The sequence below is a fragment of the Dermacentor silvarum genome, chromosome 4, assembly GCF_013339745.2.
Source record: "Dermacentor silvarum isolate Dsil-2018 chromosome 4, BIME_Dsil_1.4, whole genome shotgun sequence".
In the NCBI taxonomy this organism is placed as follows: domain Eukaryota; kingdom Metazoa; phylum Arthropoda; class Arachnida; order Ixodida; family Ixodidae; genus Dermacentor; species Dermacentor silvarum.
Window position 1 is genome coordinate 218902893 of NC_051157.2, and position 16379 is coordinate 218919271.

The 16379-nt window shown below is 47.1% G+C and overlaps 1 pseudogene; it reads left to right on the forward strand.

The window, feature by feature from the left end:
* The first annotated feature begins 1191 nt into the window (after positions 1–1191).
* On the forward strand, positions 1192–1353 carry LOC119451179 (U2 spliceosomal RNA; annotated as a pseudogene).
* The last annotated feature ends 15026 nt before the right edge of the window (positions 1354–16379 follow it).

Sequence of the window (16379 nt, forward strand, 5' to 3'; positions counted from 1 at the left end):
AAGAATTCTTCCACTCTCCTTGAAAAGAGCTTCGACGTTGCGGGAGCGGACGAGACCGCTTGCGCCAGAGTCCGAGGATGCGCGCTCCTGGTTGGCATCCATGTTGGCAAGCACAGTATAGGTGCGAGCTACATAATAATGTAGCGAGGGAAAAGCTAAGGTCCCATTCCCTTGGGAGCCCTAAAAAGGGCTACGCTCACGAGCGCGGTCGTGGGAGTAGAAGGGCGGGCGCAAGAGAGCAAAAAAGGACGACGAGCTCCAGTTAGCGCACGAAAGAAAAAATGTTGCAGTTTCGCCCGAAAGGCGAAGCATCGATTGCGATAGCAAATTAGTAGAAAGCGATTCGGAGTAGGGATGGTAGTTTTATCTGCTGCATAAACTTGGACACATTGGCTTACTAACTGAATTAACAATCGTGGTGTCAGCGCGCACAAGCAAACATGAATAGATCACACTGAATGACCGCGGCCAACAACTGTCAAAACGCTGGCAGCAAGCGCAGGTTCGCGCGGTCTATCGCTTCAACGGAAACTGAGCGGCGAATGCACAGCGCATACAAAGGTCACAGCCGTGTGGAGATAAGAGACGGTGCGGGCGACGGGCACCGCCGGGCAAAGGGCAAATGAGAAGTTGTTGGCAGAGGAGAAGCTGCCTCCCCCCCCTCTTCCCGTTTCTTGCTTTCGCGTGGGATATTGAGTGGCAAGATACGCCTTTGGTGCCGGAGCACAGCGCCGCCCCGCCTCCCTCCCTCCCATACCGCCACGACCTTTCGCGCGACAGTCCTGTTTGATTTCCACCGTGCGTTCGCTCTCCGTGATAGCGCGCGGGGGAGTTCGCCCTCCGTGATAGCGTGCGTTCCCCGCGCGCTTTCGCTCGCGCATACGGCGCGCGGCGACGATTTTATCGCCTTTGGAATCTATACGGAACCTCACGGCGACGGCGACGCCGACGGCTGAAATCCGGTTGAAGTGTCCATATAATTGCTATCGCAATAAAAAACCGCGATGCTACATGTTCTATGGCTGCTTGTGGTATCCCAGCGTTCCTTGCCCTCGCAAGCTCTCGCCTGAGTTTAAAGTTGTGTCTTCTCGCCGATAGGTATCCTGCTGCCGTCACCGGACCGACGGACGCGCGCCGTTGCTACGTTATCTGGCCGATCGCGTCTCGCCAGTGTCCTCGCCTAAAGAGTGTATATCTTACAGCGTGTTCAGTGTTTAATATCTGATACGGGTTGTATTTCGCGCCCAATATATTAAACTTATTTTTGCAAGTTGGCGGAGTGCTTGAAGCCTACTTCACATGCGCCGCAGGTCGGCCCGGTATTTCGCTATCTTCGGGATCGGCCCACGTTTTTGGTCTACGGACGTCAATCCGCTGGAAACTAGCCATGTACAGCTTCGCTGTAAAAGCGTACCGTGCGCAGCGAGCGCAGCCGGTGCGCGAGGAGGTGGTGGTTACATCTTTATTGAAAATCCTGGCGGGGTCTCAGGGTGGCCCTTGCTGGAGGCGACTCCCTCGGCCCAAGTGGCGATTTTCAGTTGTTCCCCGAGCTCGGTGGCAGTCCTTGGGCCTCCCCGGTAAGTTTGGAGAGGGCTGGTAAGAGCGTTTCTGGGGGACCAACATCCCCAGAACATGTGGGGTTGAGTTGCCAGTTAGTTCATTGTACAATTTTCACATGGGCCAAGAATCACCCGATTCTTGGCCAATCTCCCATAGTGGGTACGAGCCACTTTCGAAGGCAAGCAAGCTGTTAAGCAAGCAAGCAGTGCACCCACGCCGTCATGGAGGCTGATTGCGATCGGGCGCCGTGCGAGAACCTCGGGCAGATCCGACGGTGAGCACTGTCCAATGCAGGCCTTGCGTCGCGAGGGGCGGTGCACTGCCACGGCGCCCGCTGTGCGCCTGCGAGGTGACGTGCGTGAACAAGGTAGTGGTCTGACGAACTGGCACCCTCGGAAAGCTTTGTTGGTGTGTTTCTGTTGGTTAAATGGTTTGGTGGGCATCTGGGGCCACTCGGGTGGTATTCCTTAGCATGCGGTGAAACTCTGTCACTCGCGGTTGTATGCTCGGTGTCGGCGCAGCTGGGACTCGTGGTTCTCAGAGCAGCACGGCGTGAAAATGGTCCGAAGCCGCGGGTGGAGTGCATCAATCTGACGCATGCTCGTCTCAAAGGCAACGCTAGGTGCGGCGCACGTTTAATGTGCTGCCTTTGGTTTCCGTTAGGCGATGTGCTTGGCGTTTGCTGCAGTGCCAGGGGCCATTTGGGGGGATTGGATATTGTGCCGGCCGAGTCAATCCATATGCTGCCGACAGTTCGGAGTCTTTGACTGGCTTTGGTCAGGCCGCGAGAAAAGTTACAATTTGCGCATGTAGTAATTGTGTCAATTGTGTCAACAGCGTATCATTATTGGCAGAGTCTATTCTCCCGGCAGCGGGGAGAATTTCTGAAACGAATTTCTCCCGGCGCTCACCTCCTATTGGCGCTTGGAAGTCACGTGGCGAACTGCCGAAAAAAAAACTGCTTGCAGGTGTGCCCTAATCTAACCTAACCTTCAGAGAGTGAATAGGAGGGAGAAATTCGTTCAGGAATTATCCCGACTGCCGGGAGAATAGACAATGTGATCATCATTTTGTACACTGCGGCGGCGCATCTAATAGGGCAACCGGGACACCAAGGCTCCAACTCGTACCCAGGCCCGTAGCCAGGAATTTTTTTCGGGGGGGGGGGGGGGTGCATTTGCTGAAGGCCTTGACTATTTGAGGAAAGCACCTATTTGTCAGTAATTCTTTTCGGTAATGATCAAAATTTCGTGGGGGGGGGGGGCTAGGGGCCCGCCCCCTCTCCTGAGGCCTCTGTTAGCAGCCCCTGTATACAGGTGTAAATGCAATTCCAACCAGCATTACCTTGAACTTTTGTAAGCGGCATTTGCTTTTCTTCTGCCGTTCGAAGTTCTCACCAACTGCGTGCCGCATAGCTAAAACTACGGGTCGCCTCTGATTGCGCAGTGTCAGCTGAGTGGAAGCTTCCCGGAAGGACATAATGGGCGCGCCCGCCCTCTATTTTCGGAACATGCAACTCTCGTTACAGACTAGCTGACATAACGCACCTGCAAAACAGGTCGGAGAACAGGCTTTTCAAAGGCTTTGAGTCTAGGAATTCAACAGTCAACTTGCATTCTTAGCAAACGCAAGTTGTTAATAAATGTTTCATAGACTTTGAGATGCCAGCTATTCCTTTTTGTCGTTAAAAACATTCAGGGATGCAAGGTACGTGGGTTGCGAAAACGTAAATGCAGATAATGGGGCACCAGTACAGTTTTAATAAAGGAGGTACAGTCGAGTCCCGGTACAACAAAATTCACGGGACACGCGAAAAATTTTGTTGTGGCGGCACGTCGTGGATGCGAAATTTGTATATATATATATATATATATATATATATATATATATATATATATAGTTCGCGGCTTTGCCGTTAGGCGTATATATATATATATATATATATATATATATATATATATATATATATATATATATATATATAGACGTACGCCAAACGGCAAAGCCGCGAACGAAACCGAATCCATCTGTCGGGAAATATTCGCGATGGCATGGGGAAAAGGTTTAGACGTACCGCAGATGATCAATAAAGTGTCAACTTCACGCGACAATGCATTTCACAGCGCTGTTACAGCATTTTTCGTACATTGCGGCCGACGCCTTACCCAACGTGCGTGCCCGGCCGATCGCGAAACACTCATTTTACGGCACATACACCGTCGCAATGAAGCGGTTTGAATTATCACAATTTCACTGCATATTTATGACAAAGTAGGCAAGGTTGGCAAGCTTGCGCTTACCGGAAATTTTATTTCGAGAAGTCGGTCAGCCTGGATTTCTTACGCTTCACAGCAAGCAAAGGCGTTACGCGAGTCTCACAGTCCGTTAAAAGAGCCATCGCAATGTCATTGTCGTGGGCTCTGATAATTTTTCTGATGAGGTCAAAAGGATCGATTACTTTCAAAGCAGTTGCCGCAGTTAGACTAGCGGATTGTCATTTGCCCCTGACGACGAGACGTTGGCATCGTGGTGACAACAGCGGCTACGGCGCGGCCGCCGTATCTTGAAATTCAGCAAAGTGCGCACCCGCGCGGGCCTCATTTTCCAAGCGATCTGCGATGTGGGCAAAGTGCAACTAGTGCCGTTAGAGTCGTCTGCGCTGTGATTTCGACGTTCAGTTCGCGTTGAAACGAGAGACGGTGCGGTGGTCAATTTCCAGTGTGTTGACGCCGAGTTCTCGCGCTAATCGAACGAGATGTGTTCATCTGTGCACGCGTGACACGTCCGTGCTTGGTAATTTAGTTAGAAGCGAATGTTTACAAGTTTACACGGCCAATAATACTACTATCCTTGGTTTCCTTAGTATTCTTAGTTAGAAAACGGCTGCGATCCCGGTGACCCCGTGCAGTCTCGCGCAGGCGCGTGTTGACCACGCGTGGCTATGGATTGCAGTGGCTTAAATGGGTACTTTGAATTTGATTTCGTTCGCGAAAACCTCCTTCAAACGGACATACGATCGTCACAGCTTTGGAAGGGCCTTCTAATTTGACTACTCAATTCAGTCTCAGTTTCGTTCTCGAAAAGTTTGTTGAAGCGGAAATACCGAATAAAACGTCTTTGTAATGAAGATACATGTCTTTTATTACTTTCTATGGGCAGTTGACGGGGAATCGGAAAATATTCGTTGTGGCGGAAATTTTGTTGTCGCGGCGTTCGTTGTAGGGGGATTTGACTGTATAGTATTCAGCAGGTTGATGGCCAGTACAGCCACTATATTTACTGTGTGCCATTTCAAACTCCACCACTGTTTCCTTGAACTTTATCCAAAAGGTGACAGTGACTCTGTTTGGACTCTATTGAGGCTGTTTTAGCACAATTCCATGTATTTAAATTTTTATCGTGACCACATCCTGAATCAATTACTTTGTATGGACGCCGGCTGGCACGAATGCCCATTGCTCCGAGTCACGGTGGAAGAATAGGCATGGCATGAAAGAACTCGTTCCTCCATCGGGGCACACAAGCCGAAATTTTTCGTCACCCACGCAACCATTGCGGGTGCGCAGAGAAAAAAAATGAAACTATTCTTCCACCATGTTCTGGGTGCCTTGTCACGAAAAAGTGAAGGCATTCCTGAAAGTGATAAACAAGGCATATATGGCTAAACCATCTATGTCAATTGGGGCGAACACAGACAGGGACGAGAGGCAGGCGGTTTGCCTTTCTTTTTTGGGCATGCGTGTCATGGCCTTTCTTTTTGCCATTCATTGTCGACTCTACCCAGAGACTTGATGCTTCACGTTTGATGGCATCTCCACTACCTGTGATAATTTTCTGTGGTAGCTCAGTGGCTGTAGCACTGCACTGCCGAGCACGAGGTCATGGGTTTGATCCATGATCCCGATGGGCAAATTGCACCATACATTGTGGGGACAGGTGGTATGGTTTAGTCCTTCACTATGACATGCCTCATAACCGGAGGATCATTGTTTTTGGTGTGTCGAACCCCAGAATATAATTTTTCATCATGTAACAGTGGCTACTTAGTGTAAATGAGCATGTGTACTGCCAACATATAGTTATCCGGCTGTAAAGACAGTTAGTACTTGATACCATGACCGCAGTACTGCCATCCAGTGTGGGCTTTGTGGGTGGAGGGCCGGTATTTTGTAGCGGTCCGTTATGCGTTATTCTATGCTAGTCTTATCATCCACCACTCACGGCCGGCTGATCCCATTGATAACGTGAGCGGACCGTCGCTCTCACCACTGACCAAGCGCGAAAAGCGCAAAAAGGCATTATCATCAGAAAGGCATCGCTAGAAAATACCGGCCTAGATGTCCTCCTGCCTTAAAGGAAGTGGTCAAGCTGCATTGGTAAAGTACACATCTGGAGTAGCAGAAACATAATTCTTGAGTAGTTGTTGCATTATTGGGTAAAATGCATGTGGACTTATTCAATGTCACTAGAATATGAGCCGTCTTTCATGGCTTCAGAATAAGACTTAAAATGTGATCCAGACAAGCCTGCTCAGTCCTTAACCCTTTAATGCTGGTTGTCGTGAACATGCGATTCAACAAATAAATGCAGTCTATGTCCTGGAAGTATGTTTTCTAGCTCAATTTCCGGTTGCCACGCATTTGTGGCAAAAAACATTTTCCAGTGCTGAGATGCAGTGTCATCTAGAAGAAATAGCGCAAGGCTGGCAACGTTTTCTTGGAGTTGCAGTCACGGCGTGCTCAACACATACTATGTCAACTATTTTCCACAGTTTTTGTAAACAGAAAGTAGGTCAATTCATGCTTCCAAGATTTTTTTTGCATTATTTACATCTCAGAGATTACGAGGGGTATGTAAAGAGCTTGAGAATAGAGGTAATTTTTGCATTACCACTTTCGCAACGTTGTCTCTGCATTTGCAGCACTCAATGGCTGTAGGAACATGTTGTCTAAAGACTAGGACAGCAGGACAGTGCTTTGTTTTTTGGCAGGGAAGGGATGTTAGGAGCTTTTACAGTAGGAAGGGGCTTCGCTCACAGTTTCTGCCGGAGGGTATAAGTAGGGCTCCGTGTTTTTGGTGTTCATTTTTCTGGAAAATCGGTGGGTGTTTATCGGAGTAGATATTTCTGGCAAAAATGCGGTGTTTATCGGAGTTTATTTCCCGTAAATCCCCAATTCTCTGAAATTCGGAGTTTTGCATTATTCTCAAAACCCGAAAATATTAGATCAATTCATATCTGAATACTAAAATATCAAAACACACGAATCAGATTTTATTTTTCCTAGAACGTTTGAATGTACAAAAATGTATACGCGCAAGCGAAATACTTGAACACATAGCACCTTTAATTTTGCGTATAACAACCTTAGCCTAAAGCTTATTGTAAAACACGCAAGCGCTACTTCGCGAGATTGCTGCCAGTGATCGAAGCGCGCTCCTTTCTATTGATGACTCTCAGCTTTGAAAACGCCCTTTCAACGTTAGCGCTAGAAACAGGAAGGGCCAGAAGACGCAGCACGCAGTGAGAAAGCACTGGCCATTCGACATTGTGAAGTGTCCAAAACGACAGGGGTTCAACAATGTTACCTATTTCATAGCACTGATAGTTCGCAAAATCACTCAGGAGCTGGCCCAAGTCGTCAGTTTCAAGAAGCACTAATTGAAAAATAGGTGCATAGGTTTCAAACGCGCAGGGAAGCTCATGCTTCACATTTGGGTTCCCAATTTGAACACAGTACCAAAACGATTCTTTAGTGTACTGGAATTGATCGCACAGGCTCTTCTCAGATGTCTGTCTCCACTTGTCGGCGACAGCAGCATAGTATCCGTTAAGGTCTGCGACAGTCGTTAAGCGTTGATTCTCATCAAGGAGGTCCAACATACTTGTGACATCTGATGCGAAGACCTCGGTTGGATCCCACCATTGACTGATGAGTGCGTGCAAACGAACCGCCAGTATGGGATAAACTTGGTGTACCATGGTACTTTCTGCCTCAAGTTCCTTAATGATTGAGATCATGGCACACACATTGGTCTTCAGAAACCTCATCTTAACGAGCAAGTCGTGCACAGCTTCAGGCGATGAAACAAGACTCCTGAGCTTCTCACACTTCGTTCCCTTGGCTTCGTCACTTCTCAAGAAAGACAAAATGACGTGCCAGTAGTCCAAAATATCTTCTAGAGCTTCATAAAAAGAGAACCACCTCGACAGACATACGCTTTTCAGCGACTTGGTGGTCATGCGCATGGCCAAGCACACAAGACCAAACTTACGGCGAAGCTCCCGCGACGATTTCAACATGGCAGGAAAGTGCACAACAAAATCGTGAACTACGTTGAACGAGCTCGTCCTGATTCCATCTTCCAGAGCGTTGTTCAGTAGGTGGCACGGATCTTTTAAGTCAAGCTTCTTGAATTCGGGGTTGGAGAGTTGCAAGTCCTTGTGAAGCTTCTGCATGTAGAAAGCTGAGTCAGAGCACAATACAGCTACGTTGCCTGAGGTCTTTCCAACCTTCTGAAGGGCGGTTTGTATCAACATACCAATTGATACTGCGTTACACTGCTGCACTATTTGCAAGTCGATCATGAGGGTTCTACGTACAGGAAGCTTGTCATCGTAGAATGTTGCAAGCACCGCCATGGCCGGACGTCCACGAAGTTCCGATGACTCGTTGATGGTGACGGAAATGGGCTCGTCTTTCATCAAAGAGCTTATCGTCGCAAGGTCTTTGTCACTGACCTCATGTAGGTATTTCCAATATAGTTGGTCACTACCTGGCATCGTGCGTGCCGCCGGACACTTGCTTCGAAAGAGGCTGCCAAGAGGTCCATCAGCGTGGTGCAGTGGAATCCCAGCATGACAGACTGCACGGCAAAACTGATGCAGGATGTCATTCGCATCTTCTCTCTTTGAGCGGGCCCGAGTGATGCATTCTTCCAGCAAACTTTGCTGTGGCGAGTTGCCTGTGAGATAGGAATAGCAAGATGATGTGAACAAATCGGACTCTAATCATGCAAGTCTGTTTAGACCCTGGCACCGAAGTAAGCGTGCATGACGAAACCTCGTGAAACTGTACGAAGCATGCTGCATTCACTCTCACGAAGCCGTTAATTCAAAGCACCAACACGTCAGCAAGATCTGACCTGTGTCTGCGTGGCGCTTCTTCATATGGACGTGGCGCTGTGATCGCAAATGCTCCGCAATTCTCACGGCGCCCTTGCCGTTGGCAATGCTGTAACACGACAAAGCTTGCAAACAATGACTCCTTCAGAGGACGTTGACTCTTCGAAATCGCTATACTCTTTTACCTAGTCACCGCAAATCTTTCGTTTTCTTCCCATTTTGCTCGCCCGAAATTTCTCTTGACGTGCCACAGAAATTCGTCATGTGAGCATGCGAAGGTTTCCGTGCGCAGGCTTTCCACGCTTGACCCTCACTGTCGTGGCTGTCTGAAACTGTTCTGTCTCTCGCTCCTGCGATCAGACCAATCACACTCCCAATACTCCGTGTGGCTGCAATCCACTCCAATGAAATCTCTTGAGGGGGGCATCGGGCAGCAAAGCCCGGGGCCCGAATATTCGATGTTGTCTAGGTGCCCTAGCGCCACTGTCGCCTGGCGCGCCTTAGTAGGTGGGTGTTCTCACACGTCGTTTTGTGCCAGTTATTCCTGCTGCAAAGAAATTTCGGAGGGAGGGGTGCACATGTCTGGTGGGCAGTCCCCCCCAAACTTGGCTACACCCCTTGCCTCCAGCCTGCATTTGCACTGACAGCACCAGACACTGGCCAGCCATCAACAGGATGTGCAAACCATGCAAGCAACCAGAGTGCGAGGGCTGGACAGTTTTTTGCATGCGCAAAGTGCAATGTTCACCTCTGTCTGAACAAACGTTGCTACTGTTTTCAGTCTATTGAACTGCCGTGGATTTCCAGGAAATGTCATGTTGCCTATTTGTTAAATATGTGGTCATCTTTACTGAAAAATATAGTTTTGCACAAGTTGTGCAGGGAATTGTGTGGGAAGTTTTTCACCTAAGTTCTGAATCTTGCGAATTTGTAACATACCACAGAGTTGATAACAAATTCAGTCTTCGGACAAAATATTAGTGGCATTTGATTGGGGGGGCTAAACGAAGTTAAAATCTCGTGCAAATATTATTTGCGGCCGTGCCTTTAATAGTTCCGGCATTAAAGGGGGAATGTTTAGAGCAAAGGTCAGCAGTGGGAACCAGCAACTATGATCAAGCAATTGGTTAGTTCGTCTGACTATCCATGATCTTGGTGCCGTGGGGGTGTATTGTGTGTGATATTTCCCTAATAGAGTTTAGCCTCAGTGTGCATTGTGATTGTAATTTCATTGCGCCATTATTAATGAAGAGCCAGAAAGGATCCTTAGAAGTTACTTGTAACTATATTATGCATGATGGTTAGCACAGATCATTTCAGAATGTTTTTATTTTGCTTCATGGTACAGACAGACAGACAAAGAACTTTATTAACTAGGTCCTGAGAAGCCCTACCCTAGGGAAGAGCTGCGGGCCGCTCCCACGTGGGTAGGCCAAGCCTAACCGCCACATCGTCGGCTCTCTGGACAGCCCAAGTTTGTCATGAAAGTTCTGAGCTCTGGATGGCAGAGCTCAGAACTTTCGATTGCGATTGCGATTTCGTCCCTGTAACGTGGGGCATCGCCAGAGCATGTGTTCTAAATTGCTAACAGCCGCACAGTCGGGGCAAGTAAAGCTAAAAGCCTCTGTAGTGATCGAATGAAAAGGGCCAGGTTGGGATAGGACTTAGTCGGAAGCATGCGTAAAGTGGATGACAGAGGTCTAGCCAGTTTGCTATGAGGGGGAGGATAAGTCCTCCTACCCAGGTGATACTGCTTAGTGATTTCGTTGAAAGTAGCGAGAGTGTCCCGAAACTCGAGAATCCCGGCCTCTGAGCTCGTCCTTGCTCCTGCGCGGTGGTTTAGTGTGCGCGCTTGGGAGTGGGCGATGTCGTTGAGATTGGGCAAGGAGTCAAGCTGGGGGCTGAGGGGCGCCGGAAACCACATGATGGTGTGCATAGAGATGATCTTGTCTTGAGAATCTTGTGGGCCTCCTCAGCAATGGACCCTGAAGCGATAGCCCTGACCGCCGATATCGAATCAGTGAAGATTTGTGTTTTGCTACTATCAAGGAGTGCCATAGCAATTGTGACCTGCTCCGCTCTGGATGGAGTTGAGCACTTCAGGGAAGCTGCATTCACTATCTGTCCGTTGTGATCAAAGATGGCAGTGGCGAAGTTAGACAACTGTCCATATTGGGCTGCATTGACAAAACATGCCGATTGGGGATCGTCTTTGACAGTAGCGCACCCAGGATCTCTGCCAGGGGGGGGTTGACAGTTTGCCAATACCATCTATACAGCACTAATTTCGATTTCTTTGCGGGAAATTGTCAAAAAATGCGCTTTTTGCGAGTGTGCAGACGATTGCGCGTCTTACATCTTAGTTGCAGCACTCAAATGCGTAAGGAAAGAAAAGGGGTTAAACAAAAGGGGGGGTTAAGTCGGCCTCAGGGGGGGGGTTACAACCCCCGAATCCCCCCCCGTCGGTGCGCCACTGGTCTTTGATACTCTTGAGGAGGGCGAGGGCTCTTGCCCTGCGTCTGCCTACCTTGTGTTAAGGATGAACATTACGGGCAAACGGTGCGACTCGTATATTATTCCTTTGATCTTCTGAGATTTGATATTTCCGTTCTTCCATGAGTATAGGGTTGATCCCAAGAACCGCCAGGATCTTCTTTCCAGCCGAGGTGCAGGATAGACGGGCCAGTTGGGCCGACTCCTGGAACTCAATTATCTCGTCTAATGTGTTATGCACTCCTAGTTCCATAAGGAGGTCCGTGCTCACCCGTAACGGAATGCCTAGTACTCTTTTGATACTCTTTTTGATGAGCGTGTTAAGTTTTTTTTTTCGGAGTTAAACCAATTGTGCATGGCTGCCACATAAACTGACTCATGCTTCATGGTAGCTTTGTGCAATTTGACGGACACATAAATATAAAGAGCAAGTATGGCTCCTATTTCTTGTGTACTGTCAAATGCCTGTATAAAAAGTTGTCGCAGTTTCACCTGAAAGGTGAAGCATCAATTGCGATAGCAAATTTGTAGAGAGCTATACGGAGTAATGATATTAGCTTTATCAGCTGTATAAACTTGGACATGCAGCAGCACCGGCAACGCGCAGAACTGTTGTCGACGCCGTCGGCGTTTTGCCCGCGTTCGCTCAAAATGCGTGCGGCGTTGGTGACTGTTGCCGGAGCCTCTGATATAAATAGGCACTTGGTGCCGCAGCTAAACGTCGCCTCCCTTCCCTCCCCCTTCCTTCCCTCCCCCATGGCCTCTCGCGCATCGGAAGAAGGCGCGTTTGCTCCACATATATGGTGATTGTAAAGGAGGAAAGAGACGCCTACTTCTGCAGCCCTAATTAAGCAAGCACGGCGCGGAATGCGCGTTTGTTCTCCGCCGTGCGTTCACTCCCCGTGAAAGAGCGCGTCCCTCGCGCCCTTTCACTCGCACATACAGCGTTCGGCGGCGCGCGGTCACGATTTCATCTCCATTGACGTCATACGGAACCTCACGGCGACGGCGACGCCGACGGCAGAAATCTGCTTTTGAGTGTCCATATAATTGCTATTGCAATAAAACTAAACAAAGTGCCCAGTAGTTCCAAAAATCTTTCATAGTACAGGTCACTTTGTTGGTAAAATGATGCACCGTACTGCTCAGAGCAACATTTCATGCATTTCCGGCACTTTCAAGAAATATAAAAATTAGGAAAAGAGGAAAGGCAAAAGGGCTGTTAGGACGCTGACGTCCTACCTGTCCTTGTGTCTTTTTTCTTCTCTTAATCTTTCCCATTTCTTTAAAGCGCTGGAATTGCATGAAATGTCCACATTCCAATTAGCCAAGCTGTCTGCTTTAAGTGGTGCTCACAGTGACGCAGGCTAAGCACACACGCTCAATAATAGGAAACCTTATCTAACATGAACTCAATAGAGACTTAGAGAAATAAGTCGAATTTTTTTGTGCACAATTTGCCTGACAAGGTATGCAGCTGTGGCAAAATTTAATGTGCTGAGGTTCATAGCATGATCAGTGGTGAAACGCAAGATCTGTGCAGAGCGAAGCTGTTAATCATCGAACGATGCTGTTGTCTCCCTTGCCATAAAAATTTGTGGTTCTCTTACAGGATCTTCACCACTGTTGCCTTTATAGACATTCGCATCTTTTTCACCCTAGACGGTTTTCAAGATGTCATCGGTTGTCAGTTAAAATTATGTTGTCATAAATGCGACTTATTCGTGAGTCCTTGCAGTCGCTGTCGCATTACAAGCAGTGTAGAAGTTGAGTGATTCCTGAAACAGTGCAGGAAGACTACTTCTGACATCACTCTACCTCGGTGATATCTGCAGAGACCGGTGGTGGCACCACTACATGGTGTTTTTTGTAAAGCAACAAATCAGCTGTTGGGGACACCAAAGCCCTTCATTGTACAGGCGCATTCATTGTAGTGGTCTTCGTTGTAAAGGCATTCACAATACATATGAAAATTAGGAATTCAGCCGGGGATACAATACTAAATCCTTCGTTACACAGATCATTTAGCTGTAGAGGCATTCGACTGTATCTGCTTGCACTACACCTTGCACTAAGTTTTCTGTTGCCAGAATATAAGACTGGCTAGACCAATCAGTCAGTCCTTTTCCTTTCTTTTGATCAATGTATGCTATTATCAGCCCGGTTTTCTCCAACCTCCAAAGGGAGAACCCTGTAACCTTGCTCTGACGCAAGTGGTGTGAACTTTTTTTTCCTAGGTAGCTAAATGTGGTATAAAAGGTGCGACGACTTCCACACCACCTCAGCATCACATCACAAGCAGTATGAATATACGGAATGTTGGTGTCTGAGAGAACAAGAAGACTTCCTCGTGTTGCTTGGAGACCAGTGCCACTAATGGTGGTTACATGTGTCGACAACTTTGAACCTCCTGGCTCCCGAATACATCACTTGTGTGACATAGAAATGTTGGTGGATGTGCCAATGCTGTGATTTTTGTCATACCATTTTGGGATGCTCTTTCTTTTCAGGCTTCATTGCTTTTGAGAAGTTTTCAGGATGCCCTCGTGTACTGGGCTTTGCCATAGCCCGACATTTGATTTGCTGCCAAATAGAAAATGTCCTTACTAGTCCCGTTGTTTGCTGTCACGTTCAACAGCTCGAAATTGTGTCCAGTTAGTATATAGTGATTTCAGATAGCTTACTGAAACATGTTCCTTAAAAGTGTATTTAGTAACTGGTACTAAAAAACTGAATCAAGTGGTTGAAATTAATCTGAAAGGCTTCACTATGGCACCTTTCATCATTGCTGTGTTGCTTTAGGACATTAAACCCAAATGCATCAGCCTTCATTTAATGAATAGATCAACCAAGAGGCTATCACTCAGTTGATCAATCAACATAGGAAGCCAGTGCTTGTGGTTGCCTGTTTTGGTAATCCAGGAGTATGGTCTACCAGTGGTCATAGAGACAAGCACACATTAAATGTCTACATGAATTGTGACAGGTTGAAGCTAGGTTGCTTCGAGTGCCCTCGACATATATAAAACATGTTTGCAGGGTGCTGGGCCTGGCATGTGAATTTCATTCTCTTATTTGCAGGGAGCTCGGGGAAGAGCTTCGAACCACGTCTGGGGTCAGCTTGCTGGATGTATACCACAGGTAACATTAAACAGCATTTCAAGCTACTGGCTCTAGAGGCCCTGCAGCCAATAATTTTTAGGTTCATCTGTAATACCAGACTAACTGTAGTAACTTAGTAGCCTGCTCCACCTTTCCTGCTATGACACCACTGCCCACTTTGTGCTTTCAACTATGTCGGTGTAAAATTCATTGTAAGTGTTGAAAAGAGTGAATTCAGTGTCAGTGTTGAACACAGGGGAAAAGCTTTGATGATGTGCACATGTGGGATGCCTTTTTAGGTGAATAAATGTAAAAAAAATGTTGCTTAAAGGCATCAGATGAGTTGGCCTGCTAGCAACACAAAAGTGCCTCATCAGGGGTTAGGAGGGGGCAGTACACAAAGGAAACGACACAAATGCTGCATTCGCAAATTTTTATTTTGAAAGACGTAGCTCTTGTTGGGTACACCAGTGCATCACCGCTTTGTATCACTGTAAAAAAACTAACAGACAAGACGTACTTGTCTTTTCAGTTCAAGCTATGCATAAAAAGTTTACGCAAGCCTTCCAAAAAATCCTTCAAAAAATCAAATTATTGGGTTTTACTTGCAGAAACCACGATCTGATTATGAGGCACCCGGTAGTAGAGGACTCCGGAAATTTGGACCACCTGGGGTTCTTTAACGTGCACCTAAATCTAAGTACATGGGTGTTTTCGCATTTCACCCCCATTGAAATGCGGCCGCCGTGGCCGGGATTCGATCCCGCGACCTCGTGCTCAGCAGCCCAACACCATAGCCAATGAGCAACCACTGCGGGTCAAAAAATCCTTGATCGTTCTGCATGACTGGAGGCTGGCTGATACAGGTGTCGTTACATTTGTTGATGTGAAAGTTCTCAATTATCTCCCTAGTTTGCTGATCCTTGTGGTGTGGAGATGATGTAGTGTCCTGGAATAATGGCAAGTAGCTGCAATAAGCTAGCACATATATTAAGAATGAAGCCAACTGTTACGACTAGAAAGTGTTTTTTTTTCTGCACCAAACAAACTTGCAAGAGTCTGCGCTAAGCTGGGCTGTAAGCTGTCAAAAAAGCCAGATCAACATGATGGGAAATGCAGGATTCAGCACATGGCTCCATTTCCTAAATATATTTATGTGGTTTATTGTTTGCCTCTAACAGTACATAGGCCAGACTTGCTGTTTTGTAAATACACAATTGTCGGAATACGAACGATTAGTTCAGAATATTATGCATTCACACATGTGAGGCCATTGTTAAAGCGGTACCCTTTATGGTTCTTTCAGTCTCGAGCCATATCGTGCATTTAGACACCATGCAGAAAAAGTGCTCAGATAAATTAATGCATGTCAAGTGATTAACTTTAAAATATTTATTCCTGAGGCTCTCAACAGTACTTGAGCACTGTGGTAGCACTCGAACCACTTTCCTGGGTGGAGTTGTGACCTTCTGAAGTGCTTTCATCTGAGCACGTTTGCTGACCATCTGGAGGTGAAATATATTCATCCACTGAACTTACGTGAAATTCGTCTATACGGTGCACGCGCCCAAAACGCCACTGTCCTGTTGGTGATTCAGAGCATAAATTGTGAAAAAATACCTTGAAGCATAAACAAAGGAAAAAGAAAGCGCTGCTCACATCTGGAGACTTTGCGAAGTGCACTTATTACTTGAAAAGTTGTGGATAAAGATATTTTTGCGTGTCGGGTGGTGCCCGACACATGGCCGCAAAGGGTTGAGACTACATTTTTCAAAGTAATCTGTTACTAATGGAGCTTTTGTATCTCCTTTGAGTTCTGTGCGTGTGTGCTGCCCTCTCCTGTTTAGTATGAACAGATACCATTAGCCTAATTATCAACTTTGCTGCCTCATTGCGGATATTGTATTGATTTTTCTTTATACTGGGAGTATAAGACGTTGAGTGGAATGTAGCTTATTCAAGTAGTGTGTGTTTCACCATGCTGCAACGTCTTCTGGAAATCGTGAAATTTTGAGCATTCAGTGAGTCAGTTCTTCTGAGCATCTAATAAAACATCAGCAGTGTTCTGTCTTCCAAGCAAAGCGTGGTGCTCTTTGCACAA